The sequence below is a fragment of the Hyaena hyaena genome, unplaced genomic scaffold, assembly GCF_003009895.1.
Source record: "Hyaena hyaena isolate Hyena2069 unplaced genomic scaffold, ASM300989v1 scaffold_4, whole genome shotgun sequence".
In the NCBI taxonomy this organism is placed as follows: Eukaryota; Metazoa; Chordata; class Mammalia; order Carnivora; family Hyaenidae; genus Hyaena; species Hyaena hyaena.
The window spans coordinates 3,193,253-3,213,105 of NW_024080636.1; positions in this window are offsets into that span (position 1 = coordinate 3,193,253).

Here is a 19,853-nt window from a genome sequence, read left to right on the forward strand (position 1 = left end):
GCGTCCCCGCCGCTCCCGGCGCCGTGGCTGGACCGCAGGTGCGGACCTCCCGGCCGCCTACCCTAGGGGTTTGTAATCCGATTGCCCCATTGCACAGATGAGAAAGCTGAGGCTCAGACGGTTGTCACTTGAAGGTCATGCAGCTGAGAAGGGGCAGCGCCAGGACCGGAACCGGGCCTAGAATATATGCATTAACCTCCCCACCCCACCTCCCTCCTGTGACCCGAGCTAAAGGCGGTGCCGGCCCTGCCCGGCGTTTTACCGAATCTCAGTTACGTGCTTGAACCTTCACAACTTCCGCGGGTCCCCGATGCTGCCGCCGCCGCTGCGCCCTGGCCCCTCCCACTCTCCCGGGGACCCACCGCCCACTCGGTGTGTCGTCGCGGGTCCTCTGGGCCCAGCCTGGCCCTCAGCCAGTGACTGCCCCCCCCCCCCCCCCCCCCCCCCCCCCCCCCCCCCCCCCCCCCCCCCCCCCCCCCCCCCCCCCCCCCCCCCCCCCTTGCCCACAAGCTCCCGCTTCAAGCGCACACTGACGACCCTGCGTCTCTCCCGGGGCTGACCCTCCCCATCCGTCCATCAGTCTGTCTTAAAGCCCAAACATGGGAGCCCCTTCCAGGCCCCCGAAGCCCGCCGCCCCCGCTGCTGCCTCACCTTTGTGTTTCCCTTTCTAGAAAAAGTTCTCCCTCCTCGCGGTCTCCAGCCTCTCCGCTCCTCTATCCCTTACACCCGTCCCCCACTAGCCCACCAACGCGGTCCCTCTGGGTCCCCAGCGCCGCGGGCATCGGGCATCGTGTGTTACTGGAGCCACACGGAGGCTGGTCCTGGTCCCCGGTCCTGCCCCAGCAGCTCCCTGTCCTCTGCAGCACTTTCCTCTTTGGCCTCCCAGACCCGCACTTGGCTGGGTCCCCGCCTTCTCAGGCTCCCCTTTCTCCCCAGCCTCCAGAAGTTTCCACGGGCTCTTGATCTTCTGCTCCTTTCCCCACTCTTTACCTTGATGCTGTCGCATCTATCTGCTGATGACGCCCAAACGAGGCCGCAGCCCAGAGCTCTCCCCAACACACTCTGCTCGCTGCTCCCTCACAAGGCCCCGGACAGTGGGACAGTGGCCTGATCTCTGCCCACGCGGTCCCCCGACTTCCCCACGTCAGCTAAGGAAGGTCCCTTTCCCGGGTACTTGGGCCCCAAACCTTGACTCCTCCGTGCCCACCACTCACCTTCCCCACACTCACTCCAACAGCAAATTCTATCTGATCCGCCTTGAAAATATGTCCAGAATCTGGACACCTCTCACCCCACCCCCACCCTGTCCAAGTCATGAGCCTCTCCCAGGGATCTCCTCCGCTGGCCTGTCCCCCCCTCTCCCCCTCTCCCCCCCTCCACCCCCTCCAGAGCAGCCTGAGGGACGATGGTACAAGGAGGTCACACCACATCCCTCCACGGCCCCAGCCCCTCCAGAGGCCCCAAAACTCAGAGGAAAAGCCCCTGCCCTTGCCTCACCTTGGGCTCACCGCTTCCACGAGGACCCTGGCCGGCCCCGCCGGCCTCCTTGCTGGCACTCACCCTCTCCAGGGCCTTTGCTCTCACAGCTACTCTGCTCGGAGCAGCCTTGCCCAGGTGTTTCCGAGGCTCTGTCTCTCCCCCACCTGCTTCAGGTTCAATGTCAGCTTCTCAGTGAGGCTTCCCTGACCTCCCTGTCTCAAGCCAGACCCGAGCATCTTGCACTCCCACGCCCTTCCCTCCTTGATTCCCGCCCCCCCCCACACTTACCACCATGTGACACGCTTCATGTTTCACTTTTGCATTAAAAAATTTTTTTTAAATGTTTTTAATTTATTTTTGAGAGAGAAAGAGAAAGAAGATGAGCAGAGGGGGTATAGAAAGAAGGGGACAGAGTGTCCGAAGCAGGCTCTGCACTGAGAGCAGTGAGCCTGACGCGGGGCTTGGACTCACGAACCAAGAGATCATGACCTGAGTAGAAGTCAGACGCTCACCGACTGAGCCCCCCAGGCGCCCCACTTATGCATTTATCTTAATGCCGGTCCTCTGCTCTGGAATGCGAGTTCCACACAGCAGGGGGTCCGGCCGACGTGTTCACTGCTCTGTCTTCCTCCCCGAACAGTGTCTGGAACAGAGTAACTCAGCAAACATGTAGAATGAATGAACCTGTATGATTTCACCACTGGTGATACAGTCCTTTTTCTTTCTTTTTTAATTTTTTTTTCATGGTTGTTTATTTATTTTGAGAGAGAGAGAGAGAGACAGAGCACGAGCAGGGGAGGAGCAGACAGAGAGGGAGAGAGAGAATCCCAAGCAGGTTCCGCACTGTTAGCAGAGTCCGATGTGGGGCTTGAACCCACAAACCTAGAGATCATGACCTGAGCCAAAATTGAGTCAGACATTCAGCCGACTAAGCCACCGAGGCGCCCCACAGTCCTTATTCTTCATATTGCCCTTTTCATTTCAATAAGTGTATCTTTTTATTTTAAATGTTTTATTTAGGGGCCCCTGCGTGGCTTAGTCGGTTAAACGTCCGACTTTCGCTTAGGTCATGATCTCGCGGTTCGTGGGTTAGAGCCCCGCATCAGGCTCTGTGCTGACAGCAAGCTCAGAGCCTGGAGCCTATTTCAGAATCTGTGACTCCCTCTCTCTCTGACCCTCCCCTGCTCACGCTGTCTCTCTCTCTCCTAGAAATAAATAAAAATATTAAAAAAAAAAACGATTAAATGTTTTATTTATTTTTGAGAGAGAGACAGAGTATGAGTGGGGGAAGGGCAGTGAGAGAGGGAGACACAGAATCTGAAGCAGGCTCCGGGCTCTGAGCTGTCAGCCCAGCCCCTTGTGAGGCTCAAACCTAAGAACTGCGAGATCATGACCTGAGCAGAAGTCAGACGCTTAACGGACTGAGCCACCCAGGCGCCCTTTCAATAAATGTATTTGAAAAGGAAACTTTGTATTACTGCCCTAGTTAGGACACCACTATTTCTAACCCAGACTAGAAAGCAACAGTAAAAATGATAATAAAACAATGTTCTAAGGCTCTGAGGACCCCACTGCCTGGCTAGGGGCTGGCCCCCCCCCCCTTATTAGAAAGTGAGATTCACAGGTGTAGAGAGGTATCAAAGACAGGCCAGCACCTGGAAAAGACTTGCCTCTGGACCTGAGCAGAAGGATGAGAGGAAATGCCATTGTTACCGGAGCCCCTTCTCAGGCTGCCCCCAGCCCCACAAGCTCTTCCTCGCTGTCCCAGGAGAGACGAGCCATCCCCTCCTAGCGGCTGGCTTGACCTCACAGCCCTCTGAGATCATGCAGTCACCAGCCCCATTTTACAGATGAGGAAACTGAGGCCGAATTGGAACTCACCCAGCTCACAGAGCGCGTCAAGGTGGACAGAGGTTGGGACTTGAGTTTGCCTCACCCCAAGCCCTGGGCAGACTCTGAGGTCAAACCCCTCTCGTCTGCCCTAGCCTGGCTGTTAGGGAAACTGAGGCCAGGGCATGGAGGAAGTCGGGGTGGGGGGATGGAAGAGCCCATATGTGAGCCCTGCTCTGGCCTCAGTTTACCCATCTGTACAGAGCCCCCAGGGAGAACGAGGGAATCACTGGAGCTTCTGGTCCCCTGGCCTGAACTGCTTGGCCCTCAGGCTTCCCCGTTAACAGTTTGGTTTAATCAGATCAGCTGGATTCTTTATTCCTTTGACGCAGACGGATCCGAGGTGGTTCAGCTCTCGCTGTGGACACCTCTGCTCCACCGGTAAGCGATCAGGAGCCGCCCCCACCTTCACAGAAAGGACGAGAAATCAAAAAGCAAAGCACCCCCTGCCTTTACCACGTGACCTCAGTTCTCTCCTACCTTCCGCCTGGTTTCTCAAAAGACTCATCTCCACCCTGTTGTGACCCTTCCCTTGCTGGTCTCCCGTGCCTGTTCTCACCTGCTTCCTGTCCCCTTCGTGGGGGTGGGGGTGGGGGGGCGCTTGCCGGTGTCACAGTGACTTGTCCCTACAGGGTCAACAATAGTACTGTTAACTTTTGTTAACAAAACCACAGACTGAAAGAATTTACTGTAAACTTACGATCTTAAAAATACAGAAATATCGGGGCACCCGGGGGGCTCGGTCGGTTGAGCATCTGACTTCAGCTCAGGGCACGATCTCACGGTTCGTGGGTTTGAATCCCGCGTCGGGCTCTGTGCTGACAGCTCAGAGCCTGGCTCCTGCTTCGGATTCTGTGTCTCCCTCTCTCTCTGCCCCTCCTCAGCTTGCTCTCTGTCTCTCTGTCTCAAAAATAAATAAGCATTAAAAAAAAGAAGAGAGGAGAGGGAGAAGTATTTCCGACTCCGTTTCTGATCAGGATGTCCTGAAAGCCACAGGAGTCTCTGACTACCACCGCCACATCTCAAGGACACCTCAGTGCCCAGACTTGGCCCTCGAAGACCTTCTCCACGAAAGGAAACCAGGACTTCGGGAACATGAAAATAAAACAAGAATGGTCCAGGATGCTCTGTTGTGACCAGGAAAGAACGTCCCTCCCCGCAGAAGTTTTCGGGGAGCAGAGGATTAAGTCTCCCCCAATGCGAGCCAAGCTGTAATAATATGACCTTCAAAAATTATTAATTGAAATAATTTTAGTCAACGTGAATACATTCACTCTGTGGAAGGTCAGGGCTGTAACGATACCCAGAAGAGAAAGATCAAGATAAAGCTTTCCAAGAGAATTGGAAAGATGGCTGCCCTGCGACTTGTTTGAATTTTTTATTGAGCTTCGTAACTTGGGACGTGTTGGTCTTGTTTCTGTTTTGTTTTGTTTTATTGTTGTTGTTAACAAACTAGAGAGAGGTGTGGACTTTATCTGTGTCATCAGGAAAGGAAAAACGGGGCGCCTTGGTGGCTCAGTTGGTTAAGCGACTTGATTTCAGCTCATGTCAGGATCTCATAGTTTGAAAGAGCGCAGGCGCCACGTCGGGCTCTGCACTGACAGCGTGGAGTCTGCTTGGGACTCTCTCTCTCCCTCTCTCTCTGCTCTTCTCATGTGTGCATGCATGTGTGTTCTCTGTCTCTCTCTCTCTCAAAATAAAGAAATAAACTTAAAAAAATATAAACTTTCTGGCTCTGGGGAGTCCCAAAACCACACAGAACCACTGGGCTGTTAGAGGCTCCTTCAGCTGCACCGCATGGGGCCACCATCATTTGTCCGAGAGAAGGGGCGTCACAGAGAATGTCCACAGTGGTCACTTAGCCAAGTCTTATAGCAGGAGGGGCAGCTAAGGCCATGTCCCCGCTGAGCACTGCAGTTAAACATCCAGATCCAGTGACCCCAGCTTGTCCTGGGAGATGGTCACAAACAGGAGACGGTATCCAATGTCATCACCAAAGCCCCAGGGAGAAAGCAAAACAAGTATAGCAAAACCCCTAAGAAGAGGGGCACCTGGGTGGCTTAGTCGGTTAAGCGTCCAACTTTCACTTAGGTCATGATCTCGCGGTTCGTGGGTTCGAGCCCCGCGTCGGGCTCTGTGCTGACTGCCAGCTCAGAGCCTGGAACCTGTTTCAGTCTGTGACTCCCTCTCTCTCTGACCCTCCCCTGCTCACGCTGTCTCTCTCTCTCTCCTAGAAATAAATAAAAAAACATTAAAAAAAAAAAAACCCTAAGAAGAAACAAAAAAGCAAGGATGGAAATGATGCCTGTGGCCTTGACATTTCAGAAGAGTTTTTAAGTATAAACGTTATGACAGAGCTGCTCTTGGACCTCGCCTTGAGAAATCTGTAATTACCGTTCAAATTGCTGACAAGGACTTACTTAATCGAGTCTGTAAGCGAGGTTGGAATACTCCAGAAGACTTGGATTTCTGAGTCTCGCTTATGACATCTGAGAACTTTAGGGAAGGAAGTCCGCTGTCCCCTCCGGGGACTCAGGTCTCTCGTCCGTTCCATCAGCAAAACTCAGTGGGCGGTTTGCAGGCTGCCTTTCCAACTTGCTGGTGGCATCTGGCTGTCAACCATAAATTCTCTGTGCTTCTTAGCCTCCTGACCTCTGACTGGTCATCCTGTGGTGGACTCTCATTCTCCACCCATCCCATCCGTTCTGGGGTCCCTGGCCCTTTTCCAGGCCCCCTCAGACATCTCCTGGGCACGTGGCCTGGCCTCCGTGGTACCCCGGCCTCCTTCCAAAGCGGAGCCCCCGTCCAGCCCACGCAGAAGCTCCCAGAGCCACCATCTATCTGTCCAACCTCTGGAAACGGCAGTTTTCCAACCAGTTGGGCCCCCATCTCCCGCCCCCATCACCCCCTTGGGCACCAAGTCTGGACTGTCTTCCCCTCCACCCCCCACTCTGTCTCTCAGACACGCTTGCCCCTTCTGCCCCATACAGCGGCCCTCAGCCAGCCAGAGGCCCAACCTCCCCTTCTGAGCACCCACAGTGTTTGAGGTTCTAGAAAAGACAAGATGGACAAGGAGCTGCCACGTGAGACTTAAGGCAGCGCTGCGCCAGCCCCACCGTGCGGACCCTGCCCGGGAGACGGGTTACGACGAAGACTCTCACGCAGCAGGTCTGGGCTTGAGCCCATGAGTCTGCATTTCTAAGGGGCTCCCAGGTCTGCTCTTTGAGTATCGAGGCCCCGGATTACACAGGGTTGTGAGTCTTGCCAAAAAGGATTAGCAGACAGTGATTGCGGGCTCAGAGGAAGTCCTTTGATTAAACTGAAGTTAAGGCTTTCCCCTGGGCAAGTGCAATAGACATTGGCTTCTTTCTTTCTTTTTTTATTTTTTACTTTTATTTATTTATTTTTTTAGACAGAGAGAGACGGAGCAGGAGCAGGGGAGGGGCAGAGAGAGAGGGAGACACAGAATCTGAAGCAGCTCCAGGCTCTGAGCTGTCAGCATAGGGTCTGATGCGGGGCTCGAACCCATGAACTGTGAGATTATGACCTGAGCCGAAGTCAGACGCTTAACCGACTGAGCCACCGAGGCGCCCCAACCTTGGCTTCTTTCATCAAAGCCTCTTCCCCAGGTTAGCTCTCCCCCACTCTTGGCTGCATCAGGAAATCTCCCAGATGCTTAATGAGCCTCTCGCCTCCTAGCTCGATAACCAAGATACCCAAGGCTGTCAACCCGTCTCTGGGGAAAAAAATAAACACTCCTGCCTCCACCCCCCTCCTCTGTCATTTCATCCAGCCCCAGACTCTGAAAGGGGTTTTCCCGGCCAGCTCCGCGCCCACTCCCAGCAGCCCCTGACGGGTCTCCTGCTTCTAGGAAATCTGGTGCAATTTTTCCTTCTGAACTTCCCAAAGCTCCTGGGACTGAGGATGAGGTTCAGCCCTGTTAGACTGGCCTCCAAAGCCCACCTTCCTGGCGCTCCCGTCTGCCTCCGAGCCCTGGATTTACAGGCTCCTCCAACCAAGGGGCTCCTCCTTTCCCTCCCGCTTCTCCCTTTGCCCTTGCTTGTCCTCAGCCTTAGAATGGCCTCCCCCACCCTTGTGTGACCCCTGAGCTTCTTAACAGGACTTTACAGTGTTTACATCTATTTAATTTCTATGCAAGCTTAGGGAGAACATGTGATTTCCACCATTTTATAGATGACAAATCAGGGGCACCTGGGTGGCTCAGTCGTTGAGTGTCTGACTCCATTTCAGCTCAGGTCATGATCCCAGGATCGTGGGATCAAGCCCCAAGTCAGGCTTCAAGCTAAGTGTGGAGACTGCTTAAGATTCTCTTTCTTTCTCTCCCTGCATCTCTCCCCTGCATGTGCTCTCTCTCTCCCTCTAACACTTTAAATTAATGAATCAATTAATTAATTCATTAATAAGTAAAATTATAGATGGCCAATCAGAGGCTTAGGGAGGCTGGGTCACTTAGCTCAGGTCACACAGCCGGGACAGCATCAGCTCGGGGGCAGAGCTACTCTGTCCTTCTGCCGGGCCACCCGAAGTTGGTTTGATTTTAGCATTACCTTGTGACCAGTCCTTGGACGGAGGGGGACAGAGGTGTGATGCAGGTCCAGAGAGGCTCGTCCACCAGATGTGGGCTGGAGCCAATGGGGGCCTCCGTTCCCAACCCGTGTTCATGGAGGTCACGCTAGTAACGTGACATTGGCCTTGACGGGAGTAATTGCACCCTGGATACTGGCAAACACCATAATCAGGGGAGCGAGTGGTCAGTTTGCTGGCACTGATGCTCACTCAGGTCTGGAGGGCAGGGAAGTCCACCTGGAGGGGAGTAGATCGGAGCTGGGCCTGGCAGGATGGGCGGGGGGCAGACGGATGGGCAGATGTTGCCTTCACCTGCCTGCTGGGGTCTGACACGGGCGCGAGCAAGGGCACACGGTCTGCTCAGGAAAGGAAGCAGGCAGCTTCTGAAGAGGAGGATGCTGGGGCGCCTGGGGGTTTGGCTGGTTGAGTGTCTGACTGAGGCTCAGGTCATGATCTCACATTTGGGAGTTCGAGTCCCGCGTCGGGCTCTGTGCTGACAGCTCGGACCCTGGAGCTGCTTTGGATTCTGTGTCTCCCTCTCTCTCTGCCCCTCCCCTGCTTGCACACACTCTCTCTTCTCAAAAATAAACAAACACTAAAAAAAAATTTTTTTTTTATAAAGAAGAGGTGGATGCTGGGAACAGGGAGGGGATTCTAGGCGGCAGACAGGGCATCTACCAGGCCATCGAAACTAGTGCTGTGACGTAGGAGAAACAGTGTAGAGTTTATCCTGCACACACCTGGGGGCCTGGAGGCCTGGACGGTGGGACACGGCGAGTGTTGTGGGGGCAGCTCTCTCTGTCAGCAGTGGGAAGCATGGGGGGTGCTGACGGGCTGATAAGGAGGCCATGAGGCAACGCAGAGGAGAGGTGCCGAGATGGCTCTAAGGCACCCCCCCCGGGTGCTGGGGGGGCAGGGGGCGGAGGGCGAACTGTCTAGCTGCAGATTCCACGGGACCCCGGGGGGCTGACAGGCGGTATGGAGCAAGGGGAGGCAAGCAGCTAGAAGGACGTTTGGGCCCCTGGATGCCTGTCATTTGAGATAGGAAGTCTGGGCTGTGGCTGGTTTTGGGGGGGACTCAGGATACGCTCAAGTAGGGGGTGTGTCTGAGATGCACTGAGGCACTGGTGACATCCAGGTGGGAAGCCAAAGGCGGATGGACGTTGGAGCCGGAGCTCTGGGCTGGAGACACACAGTCGGAGTGTAGGGATGGATGCCTGGACAGAGCCTTGAGCGGCCCCAGGGTTCCAAGGACACAGGAGAGTTGCCAAATATCCACCTTAAGAGCGCTGGGATTTTTTTTTCTCCCTCTTAAAGAAAATGAGAATGTTCAATTTCCAGAGCAGCACATAGAGCATAGAGATCATCACTTCCAATGTCACAGCAAGAAAAAGGTGAGCAAAGTGAAAATCAACAACCTTTCCCAGATCCGTTCGAGGACTGGGGTCACGGGGCAAACCCGGGGCCCAAAGACTGGGGAGAAAGGCAGATACAGATCAGGGCTGCCTCGGAGCGAAAGCCCGCAGCCGGAGCTGGGGCTGCAGGAAGACTCCACCGCGGTTGGCGCCTGCCAGAGCTCAGAGTAGACAAGCTCGAGAGATAAAAACTTCAGGAGACCCCACACTGTCATGCAGAGCTTTGGGCAGGGAAAGGGGTAAACCCCCCCAAGGTAAAACCTTGGATTGCGAGTAACTTGTTCTGCGAGGGTTCCGCAGGACGAGCAAACGTCTCTGATAAGTTTTAACTTGATAAACGAGTGACGTCTTGCAATACGAGTGGTATGTGACGCCAAATGTCACATGGTCACAACTGAGCCTTTGGCTCTTCTCTCTCTGGGTGATGGTCTCTCACGCTCAGATGCTAGGTCTCAGGCCGTGGTATTTGGCAGAAATCAGTGTTTTTTCAGAACATTGGAAGGTGCCCATAAATGGCACTGTCACTTCCAAGCACCTATGGACAGTCCTTTGCTTTTCCACCCAAGAATCAGCTTAGAAATGCTTTGCTTCACTCTAGGTCAGGCTGCCTGCAGATCTAGACCCTTCCCTCTGTCTTATGGCCAGTTATATTAAATGTAGTCTATGACAAAAGTTTATTAATACTATATTATATTACAGTTTTGTAATCATTTTAATAGAAAAGATTTGGGCTGTGGAATGAATCATCGGAGTTTCCATTGTTTCTTACGGGGAAATTCACTTAGCTATACAAGTGCTTTGGATTATGAGCGTGTTTCCGGAACAAATTGTGCTCACCAACCCAGGTTTTACCGTATTTTGAAATATATCACAAGAATTCTGTTCTTTCTGTAGTGCACGGGTAGGAAAAAATTTCCTCTGCTCTCTTAGGGTTTCCAGCTGGGACTGACGTAAAACAGATTAGCAGCAGAAAAGCATATTGTGTTTATGTGTCCTCGGGGACTCTCACAAGACAAATGAAGACCCCAAGAATGATGAGGCCCAAGGGCTTAGATACGAGGTTGAAGACGGAGCAGTGACTGTGGAAAGGTAACTAAAATATTTGGGGAGACTAAAGGAAGGTAAAAGTTATTCTAACAATGTATTTTTGTGCAAATTTGTCTTGGTCTTAACTTCCTGTCTTACGATAAGAATGTTTCTTCCTCCTGGTACAGAGAAGGCATCTTTCACACGGGCATTTTATCTCCTGGAAATAAAAAAAGGAAAAGGGAAGGTCACAGTGTACCCTGTTCATATGCATTGTTTTTCAAGTGCTTTGAATTCAACATAATCAACGTGCTAAGGGAGTATATTTGGTAGGAAGGAGGGGGGTGATTTGAACTCTTTTAGTAGTAAAGCCCGCCCTTAAAGGATAGGACTTTACCAGAACCTTATCCCACCTGGAAGAGGGAAATTAGCCAACTCCACGTCCTCTGACCTTCCGGTCTCATATATGAGAAGAAAGAAAAAGAAAGACTAAAAAACTCTTCTGAAAGTCATAGCCCAAGGACAGGACACTGACCTGCCCAAAACAACCCAACTCATGAAGATTTAATTATAAGATTATAGAAACGTCTCCTCACAACCTTCCCAAACAGAAAGCACCAGGCCCGAATGGTTTCACTGGTGACTTCTACCAAACATTTGAAAAAGTGACACCAATGATCTATAATCCTTTCTAGAGAATCGAAGCAAAGGAAACGACTTCCTAACATTCTAGGAGGCCAGCATTTCCCTAATATCAAAACCAGACAAAGACATTACAAGAAAGGGAAACAACAGATCGATATCTCTCATGAACATACATGCAAAAGTCCTCAGCAGAATATTGGCAAATTCAACACAACAATGCATGAAAAGAATTATACACCAGGACCGAGTGGAACGTATTGTATACATTGACCAGCAGGTATACAAGGCTGGTCCAACATTCAAGAATCGATTAATGTAATCCATTACATCAATAGGCTAAAGAAAAAAATCATATGCCCATATCAATAGTTGCAGAGAAAGCATTTGACAAAACCCAACCCCTCCTCAGCAAACTAGCCTAGCATGGAACGTCCTCAACTTGATTAAGAATATCTACCATCTGGGGTGCCTGGGTGGCTTAGTCGGTTAAGCGTCCGACTTTCACTTAGGTCATGATCTCGCGGTTCGCGGGTTTGAGCCCCGCGTCGGGCTCTGTGCTGACTGCCAGCTCAGAGCCCAGAGCCTGTTTCAGTCTGTGACTCCTTCTCTCTCTGACCCTCCCCTGCTCACGCTGTCTCTCTCTCTCCTAGAAATAAATAAAACATTAAAAAAAAAAGAATATCTACCATCTGCCCAGACTTTCTGCAAATTTAAACTGCCCTAAAACATAAAGTCTGTTAATTTAAAAAGTACTGTAAAAAACAAGGGACACCTGGCTGGCTCAGTTGGTGGAACATGTGACTCTTGATCTTGGGGTTGTTGGTTTGGGCCCCACACTGAGTATAGAGATCACTTAAATTTTTTTAAGAATCTTTAAAAAAAATAGTATAAAAACGATATCTATCTATCATCTATCTATCTATCTATCGATCTATCTCTATATATATAATGATTTATCAGGGTAAGTAATACTTGTATATGCAACAGACTTCAAAATGTGTGGAGGAGAAAGTGAGTCCCCTCTGACCCCAATCCCCAGCTACCAAATTTCCCTTTGCAGAGGCAGCTGCTATTAGCAGATTCTCTGTACTCTTTTAGAGATATTCTTCGCACATACAAGCATATATATCCTTTAAAAAATTTTTTTAATGTTTATTTTTGAGAGAGAGGGAGATGGACTGCAAACAGGGGAGGGGCAGAGAGAGAAGGAGACACAGAATCCGAAGAAGGCTCCAGGCTCTGAGCTGTCAGCACAGAGCCTGACGCGGGGCTCGAAACCGTGAACTGTAAGATCATGATGGAGCCAAAGGATGCTTAACTGATGGAGCCATATCTATCCTTAAAACATACACACACAAAATAATATTCTGTGTGTGTGTGTGTGTTATTTTTGGTGCACGGTTCTGCATCTTGCTTTTTCTCCTAAAAACATAACGGGTCTGGAGCTCTGTTTTCTCAACTGACCCAGTGAGGGGACACAGCTGGTACCTTCCTAGGTGCATGGGAGAAAAGCTAATTCATGGCTTTAGTTCTCTAGAACTGGGCAAGGTGGCTCCCTGTTCACTCCTATAGGTGGCTCCTGCTTTTACTATTTTATGGTTATGCAGGTGGTTTCCTGTTACTCTCCGTTCTCCCTCCCTCTTCCTCCCTCCCTCCCTCCCTCCCTTTCTTCCTTCCTTCCTTCCTTCCTTCCTTCCTTCCTTCCTTCCTTCCTTCCTTCTTTCCTTCCTTGTTTCTTTCTTTCTTTCTTTCTTTCTTTCTTTCTTTCTTTCTTTCTTTCTTTCTTTCTTTCTTTCTTTCTTTCTTTCTTCCCCTCTCTCCCTCTCCTTTTCTTTTTTTGCAAGAAAGGGGTGGCCATTACAAACGGCGCTGCAGTTTAGACATCTCTGTTCTTGGGCATGTTCCCTAACCTCTCTGTGCCATGATGGATTTTCATTCTTTCTTTCTGGTTTGTTAACATAAATGGGTCCTGTCCTTTAATACATCTAGGGCACTGCTCTACTCCTTATCCTAAAGGCTCTGGCCTGTGCTTTTATTACAGTCTTTTTCTAAATGTTCTGCAGTTTGGATTTGATTCCCCCCCCCACCACACACACACACACACACACACACACACACACGCACACACACACACTACCACCCAAGTATTATTTAAGAGGCTTTAACATTTTCTGGATGGTAGGACCTTTGCTGGGAGGCGGAGTTGTTTATAGTCTGGGCTAAATTGTGTCCCCCTCAAAATTCATGGGTTGAAGTCCTAACCCCCAGGCCCTCCGAATGTGACTGTATTTGGGGGCAGGGCCTTTATAGAGTCATATGGGCAGGCCCTAATCCAACTGATAGGTGTCTTTATATAAACAGATAGAGACAGGGCACCTGGGTGGCTCAGTCAGTCGGTTAAGTACCTGGCTTCAGCTCAGGTCATGATCTCGCGGTTCGTGAGTTCAAGCCCCACACTGGGCTCTGTGCTGACACCTCAGAGCCTGGAGTGAGGGCATTTATCAAGTCTTCCTTTGTGATCTGTTAGTGTGCATAGTAGATTTTTGCAACTGTCCCACTGGTGCCTAAAAGGAAGTGTGTTCTGTTTTCAGAGCACAAGATTTAATCATCTCAATCTTTTTAAAGCTTATTTATTTAGGTAATCTCTACACCCGGTGGGGGGCTCAAACTCACCACCCTGAACCAAGAGTCATACATTCTTCTGATGGAGCCAGCCAGGCACCCCTCAATAATCTTATTTACATCTGCCTTCTTGATTATGTCATTCCTGTCTTCCATATTGTTACTCATTATTTTTATTTCTTATTTTACTACTGGACCTGCCACGGGAAGCGATTAGTCCAAAGCCTAAGAGACATGCATCTGACCTCAGAACTTCCAGTGCACACGAGTATGAAGTGAAGAAGACCCTCATTCCGAGGGAAAGGGAATGAGGAGTGGACAAGGATCCCTAGCCGGCCCCTGCTGGACGGGAGGGACAAGGGTCCTTGCTTTGACAAAGGGCTGAGCTCCTTCGTTACCCAATATGGCGGACAATGTAGAGGCCCAACCTCCCCTTCCCTGCCTTCCCCACCCCTGCTCAGCTCCCCAGAGGCTTCTGCCTGTCTTTCTTCCCTTACTGTCCCGTATGTATGGCTTCAGAAATCTGCAAATCTCTGGGGGAAAGAGGGAGGACATTGGGCTCTGTCCTCAACTTCCCTTCTCTCTGGGATCCTGACTGTCCAGGCTCTACATTTTGCTTTTGAGCTTCCCAGATGGTCAAAAGCTCTGCTGCCTTCTCTACACAGCCTCTGCCTGGGCCGCTACCCCAGCTTCCTGCCCAGGCAACCAGATGCTTTTGTGTTTTTGGTTTGGGGCTTCTGCACACTGCACTGGCTTTCCCAGATCTCAGCGGGCCATCACTCCGATGCAAACTTCTCCAACAGAGTTAGAAGCAGAGGTCCTGATCGACCCTCTTTCCAAGCACCATCACCCCTGCTTTCTGAGCAGAGCCTGGCTGGATTTGAAGCTCCTGGGCTTGGCCCACATCAGCCTGGCGTTCACTGCTTTTGGGTCTGTTAGATGAGTTAGTCTTCTTCTCTGCCTTCCAGCTTCCAAAGTGTAACCACCATCTCCTTCCCTGTTAGTTCTGTGCTGGAGGTGTTGTGCCTTTTTTCAGCTTAATGTTTATTTTTTGACACAGAGAGTGAGACAGTGACAGAGAATACGAGCAGGGGAGGGGCTGAGAGCGAGGGGGACAGAGGACCTGAAGCAGGTTCCATGCTGACTGCTGCAAGCCCGTCACGGGGCCCGAGCCCACGGACCGTGAGATCACGACCCGAGCCGAAGTGAGCTGCTTAACTGGCTGAGCCCCCCAGGCACACCCCGAGGTGTCGTGCCTTTAAAAGCACTGTTTTTGTGTCACTTTGGGTAAGTTTTGGAAGAAAGTGGAAGTGGCTCTTCTACTTATGATCTCAATCTCACTGGCAGCTTCTGTGGGGGGAAATGACCATCCCGGTTTACAGATAAAGAAACCGAACCCGGGAGGGGTCCCCTGACCCGCCCAAGGTCACTGCGCCAGATGTGGGATGTGGCCCCAAATCTGTCTGCCTTCCTCCTTTCTTTTTAAGGAATTTTTTTTTTTTAATATTTATTTATTTTTGAAAGACAGAAAGACAGAGCACAAGTGGGGGAGGGTCAGAGAGAGAGGGAGACACAGAATCTGAAGCAGCTCCAGGCTCCCAGCTGTCAGCACAGAGCCCGACGCGGGGCTCGAACCCACAAACCATGAGATCATGACCTGAGCCGAAGTCGGACGCTTAACCGACTGAGCCCCCCAGGCGCCCCTGCCATCCTCCTTTGTTCTAGTCCCCTCGGCAGCCTCTCTGGCTGTGCCTCACTGGTCGAACCAATCCAGCAGCACAGAGAGCTGCTTTCTGGCCTGGAGCACTTGGAGAAGAAACACGGAACAGAAGCAGCAGGAGGAGGAAGGGCCTTTGCGCCCTAAGCAGGGCTGAATATGCTCCTGGGCCCCGCCCACAGTCTGGGACGCTGTCCCTCCTCGGAGGCTAATGCCGGACGCACGATCATTGGAACACCTGTCGGAGAGAACAGGCGGAGCACCCAGCCCATACCCGACATCTGTTAGCGTCCCCGTGATGGGCATCGGGACTCTAGCACCGTGGCTTTTGCACCGGGAGAGCACCCCAGAGCCCGCAGGCGGCTGGGCCCCACCCCTGCAGTTTCTGATTCAGTGGTCTCCGGGGAGGGACTTTGAGCCGCCTCATTTCCAGCAGTTTCCAAGGGCTGCTGCTGCTCATCCAGGAACCCCACTCTGAGAAACGAAGTCCTATTCTGCCCTAACACCCAGTCCTGGCCCCGGGAGGGGAGTGGCAGCTGCGGGCTATTCCAGGGAAGCCCCTGCCCAGACGTGGCAGGTCTGAGAGGAAACTCGGGCCGTGTTCCAGTTCTGCGTCCCGGTGTGGGGACAGCACGGGTCAGCCTCCGGGCCGGCCCTGCCTCACCTCTCCCTGCCCCCACTCCGGCCCTGGCGACTCAGCAGAGACGTGGGCTGCTTTCTCCTCTCTCGGTCCCGCTGGCCAAGGGCTTCAGGAGGGAGGGCCTGGGCTCCATTCAAGCGCAGGGCCTGGAAGATACTGGATACCTGGCAGTGTTGAATGAATGAATGAATGAATGAAGTGAAGCTTTTCCCAAAAAGTCAGCTCAATGTGCCTTTCTATCTGTAAGTGGTTTGGTTTCAACCCCTTTGCTGGTACCTCGGGAAGACGACACTAATCGCAGCCCCCACTTGAAATGGCAACCTCCAGGGGAGGCAGGGGAGCTGGGGGCTGCTGTCCCCATTCTACAAATGAGGACACGGGCACTGGGGGCTGAAGCGACCCGCTCAGGCCTCCCTCTGGGCACCTGGACTTCCGGCCTCGACGGAGGTGACGGAGGTCAGCGATGCTGAAGTCTGATCTACAAGGGGGACAGTGACCCTCTCTGCTCTGGAGTTGAGCCCTGAAGCACCGAAGGCCTCTTGTCCACAGCAGGTCGGTGTAGAAGGGCGTCGCTGGCAGAGGGGACAGCCTGTGCAAAGGCATAGAGGCAGGAGTGGCTGCTCTGAGAAAGACAGTGAGTTCAGTTTTGTCCTGTTGCATCTGAGGTGTGACTTCTCTGAGGGACGACAGGGGGCGGGGGGCGGGGGCGCCTGTGAACTTGGACATCAGTGTGTATACAGGAGTCTTCAGAAGAAAAAGAAGGTTCTAAGAGGCCCTTAGGTCCCAGAGCGTATTGATTTTGGCTCAGGTCATGATCTCAGGGTCGTGGGATCGAGCCCTGCGTTGGGCTCTGTGCTGATACCTTGGAGCCTGATTGGGATTCTCTCTCTCTCCCTCTCTCTCTCTGCCCCTCCTCTGCCCCGCCCCATGCTATCTATCTAAAATTTTTTTAAAAATCTAAAAATCCTAAAAAAAAAAGAGGAAAGAAAGAAGGCTTCACCCACCTCCGTTTTGACCTCAAACTTTCTAGTTGATTAAGTTCTTTCCAGTGCATCTCTCTTAACTCGGGCAAAGAGTGGCGGGCAAAGCATCCGGTGACAAAACGGAAGTATCCCCTCAAGCAGGAGGGACTGCCTGAGCCAGCATGTGACTGACCCCATGGCAGTGACAGACCTGACCTTTACGGCCCAGCGGCATGCACCCACCCGCCTCTGTCCCACACTCTCCCTCTATAAACCTGGAAGCATTTTCAGCTCTTTGGAGCCAGGCTTCAGGATGACAGCCCTCTGTCTTCCCCGGGCGGCCTCCCTGAAAAAAACCCCTTTCTTGTTTTCCCACCGTTTGGATTTTGTCAGCAACAGCGGCTGAACCTGGGCTGTTGGGGACCCCAGAGCCAGGCGCTTTCATGGCACTCCGCCCCGGCCACATCTTCAGCTCAGAAGAATCAAGCGTTTCTGAACTCCTTCAAAACCAAATCCTGGGGCAGGCGGACACACCGCAAGTGTGGGGCCTCAACTGCCCCCCACTGCCACCCCGGTCAGGATAAAAGAAAGTTCCAGGTCTTTTCTCACTGGGTGACATTATCTCTCGTGGGTCCAGCTTCTCCTGTGCGGCCAGAAAGACACCTCCAGAGGCTTCCAGGTTCCGCCTGGGACACCTTCCACCCCCAGGAAAGACGAAAATCTTGTCCCCACCTCCATCTGCAAGGCCCTGCGTCTGGGCTCCCATCGGCCTACAGCTGAGATGCGTCCCTGTGGGCCCAGGGTGCTTTGCGGGGCCCTGAGTCCGGGTCCCCTTCAGCACCCCTGGGCCAGCACACCCCTGACCCGGACACTCTCGGGGGGCTGCTCAGAGCTCCTCCTCCCCCGCCGGGAAGGCGCTGCAGGCCCAGGCGTGGCCACCTGGTGTGGCAGGATGATGGCCATCTGGGAGGGTCTGGGGCGAGGGACACTCAGACTGGGGGACGGGGGCTTCCCGGCTGACTCTCATGGGGCCCCCGGAGACCAGAGAGGGCATCTGGGCCCCCATGGACATACTTACTCCCTGGGGCTTGGGGCAGGAAGCCCCCGTTGGTGGGAGGGGGCCAGGCGTTTGGAGCCAGGCTCAGGCTCAGCCCTGGGGACGCCCTGGCAGGGGGCCTGCTCGGCCTCCTCCTCTTGGGACCTCTGTTCTTTCCATTGTTTGGCCTCTGTTTGCCCCCCAGTTTCCTAGGATCCACATACGCCTGGGGCGGGGGGGGGGGTGTGCTCTGGGAGCATCCCTGGAGGCTGGGTGGGTCTGGAAGCCAGTAAGGGGACAAGGGGAGGCACAGCGTGAGAGACAAAGTGCGAGAGAGACGTTGTGGGAAGAAGCCCAGAGACGGGCAGAGAGCAGAGGCGCACAGGGAAAGGGTCAGATGCCAGGCCCAGGGGGGAGGGGGCCCCAGAGACGGACACTGCCCCCTCGGCTATCCCCAGGGGAGAGCAGGCTGAGGACTTCCGCTGTGTGGGCCAGACACCGAAGACCCCTGGGTGCCTCTCCTGGCCCCCAGAGCCCAGAAGGAAGGGACGTGAGACCGACTGGGGCCTGAGGCCTCCTGGGACCGACACGTGTGGGAGCCATTCTCCCAGGGCGGTGCCAGCTGATGGGAACACACGGGTTACTGGACGGAGCCAGGCCGCGCCCCACGTGGGCCATGACCGCACCACTCCCGGGCATTGGCTGCTGGCTCCGGGCTCCCTCAGTGTGACCGGACGCTCAGGAGCTGCCGAGAGGACGGGTGGGGCCGCGGGATTCTCGGTCAGCAGCCCAGGGATTCTCATTTGCAGACTCACTCATTCATTCAGCAAATCCTCCAAGCAGGCTCCGTCCCGCCTCTTGGGGACCTGGCATATCAGAGGCTCGCTGTTTGGTGAGGGGGACAGGCCAGTCAACAGACAGGGGCGGCGTGGTGTGTCCCGGGGACACAGGAGACCAGAGGAGATGTCTGATCCAGCAAGGCATGCTGGGGAAGGCTTTCTGGCGAGAAAGAAGAGGAAAAGTGGCTGGGAAATGTGTTACGGGCTGAAAACACAGCCCGAGCAAGGGCCCAGAGGCGGGAAACAGCAAAGTATGTGCGGGAAACAATTGCTGGTTGAAATTCTCCAGTTAGGAGAGGAGCCAAGGCCAGAGCCAGGCACGGAACAGGATACAGTGGGGAGTGAGTGCCGAGGGGACTGGACAACACCCTGGAGAAGCCTTGGGCCTTGAACCACAGGGTGTGAAAGAAGCAAGGAGACCCCATCCCCCACGGGAAGCTCAGATCTCTGGAGGGCTCTAGACTCCCAGGTTGGTAAGGACCCTGGCGGAAACAAGAGCAAACTCCCTCTGGGGGAAAGCAAGCCTGGTTTGGGCCCCTCTGGATTCCCAGATAAGTTCAGCAATGTAAGAGTTTACAAAACACACACACGCACACACGCACACACACACGCACACGCATGCACACAGAAGTAAGGCATTACGAATGAGTCAGTGGAAGTAAAACACGCTGGGAGTTTAGATATAACTCCCCGCCCCCACCAACGACAGCAGAGAGCCGACATCAGATACAGAATATAAAACCAAGTTCCAGATATTTAGAAACAAAAGATGAAATAAAATAGTGATCAGGGACCAAGGGACCATCCACAGTGGTCAGGGTGATTTCAAATTAAACCAAATACGAGCGCCTGGGTAGCTCAGTCGGTTAAGCGTCTGACTCAGGCTCAGGTCATGATCTCACGGTTTGTGGGTTCGAGCCCTGCGTCGGGCTCTGTGCTGACAGGTCAGAGCCTGGAGCCTGCTTTGGATTCTGTGTCTCCCTCTGTCTCTGCTC